Source organism: Bacillus rossius, chromosome 18 (genome assembly GCF_032445375.1).
Source record: "Bacillus rossius redtenbacheri isolate Brsri chromosome 18, Brsri_v3, whole genome shotgun sequence".
Taxonomy (NCBI): Eukaryota; Metazoa; Arthropoda; class Insecta; order Phasmatodea; family Bacillidae; genus Bacillus; species Bacillus rossius.
Window position 1 is genome coordinate 19,574,718 of NC_086345.1, and position 1,917 is coordinate 19,576,634.

A 1,917-nucleotide genomic window follows, 5' to 3' on the forward strand; every position below is an offset into this window, starting at 1 on the left:
AGGGTAGGTATTATCTTTGGACTTTGGTACACATACTTGAAACTTGTTTACTGTACTTCGATATCATACATCGTATCGCGGAATCGCAGCATACTATTTAAATAATAATTTGAAAATCTTCCAGCAAGAGTTAAACAAACGTTATGAATGTGAATATTTCCCACACAAATAGTCTACCACAGTGAGTGTCTATTAATAAAAAAAAGTTTGATATGTATTAAATTCATTACTTATAAATTAATTTTTTTTTTTTTTTTTTCCTAACCTAACTAAAACTAAGTGTATTTTGTTTGGGAGGGTCTGGGTTAGGGAAGACTCTAGGTGCGTCCCAGGCCGAAGCCTTTACGCCTATTCATGCTGGGTTTAAGCCATGCAGCCAAGGGAGCGTGCATCGTGTGCTTGTTCGGGGATTGGCCAGCCATGGCTGCAATTGGCGCCATGACTAACTCCCCTTCTTAAATACTAGACTATAACTAGATAAGTTGGGCTCAGGTAAAACCTCCATAGACAGAGGGAAAACCCTGAGCACTTTCATGCGGGATGCAAAATTTCATGCATTAATTACAAGCAGGTTGGTTACAGGAACAGAAGGATGGTTCAGGAAGAAGAGTGGCAACCTCCCATCGTCCCGTTGTGGTGTTCCGTCGGGCCGCTCCTGCCTAGGTGGTTCGTAGGTTTGTGTTGCGCCCTCGATGGCTCGCCATCGTGTCGTTGGTTGGGTACCATTTGCCTCCGGTGTGTTTTTTGGGGTCGATCCCTAGCTTGGTATCAGGCTGGTATGCCCCTGAATCGTGTTCGGCAAGCTACGGTACCAGAGGTCCTGCAGATTCTGTTCGGTCACGATGGCCTGTTGTACATAATCCTCAACCGAATCGGCGCGACAGCAACGCATGAACGGCTGGAGTTCGTTGCGTAACAAGGCTGTCACTGTTGGTAACGTGGTCGTGGGCGGTTTGTGTGGTGATATGCGCTTAAATAGTTGTATCTTTTACGCAATGAAATGTTGGACTGCTTCGTCCTCGTGTTGTCTCTCGCCATAGAATTTCGACGTGCAGTGAACCAACGCCTGGTCTGTGTCGAAACGGCAGGTGAGGGCGGCGGAGAACTCTCCCCACGGCATGCTAAACTGGCCCCACAGGCCCCACCATTCGCGGGCTGTGCCCGTAGTTGTTTGCTGGCTCGTCCTGACCACTCGTCTGCCGGCATCCCTGACCGGGCTAGCTGTGCCTCGCAGCTCTCTACGAAGCTCTGCGTAAGCATAAATAATTCAAAAACGAATATTTATGTTTCGGAATGCTTGTTTATGTGAATGATACACATTAACAGTACACATTAACACATTTTTACAGTGTATAGTAAAACTATAAATGAGAGGTACTGAAACAATCATTGGAATATTCTGCATTACACTTATAGTTTGAGCTAATATTGTAAAAGAGGGGAGGGGGAATTGAATTCTGTTATGTATTTTATTTTGTGCGGGCTTAAAAGTTAAAAGAACTACATACCTACAGAATAATCAATTATCTTTTAAAATAAAAATGGAAGTTTACATAAAAGTAGTGCTTCTTTCAAAAATACAGATGAATTCTTACTCGTGAATGTAGACGTGCACTGTTGAACAGTTGGTATAATTTCCTCTGCAATTCGGAACACAGCACTTGTACACCATTCTAAAATATTATATCATTGCAACGTGCACTTGATACCACCAACACTATACGCAAACTGCCGACTGCCACAGAAATCACCACACAACAACGCATCCAGGCAAGTACAAGATGACTACCTCGCACGTTCAGGTAGTTGGGCTAAGGGTCCGGCCAGGGGTGTTGGGTCGACCTACTGTGGGTGACATCACACTTTCAACTTTCACCAGCGCTCGGGCCTTGTCATCTAGTCGGTGCTGACTAATCA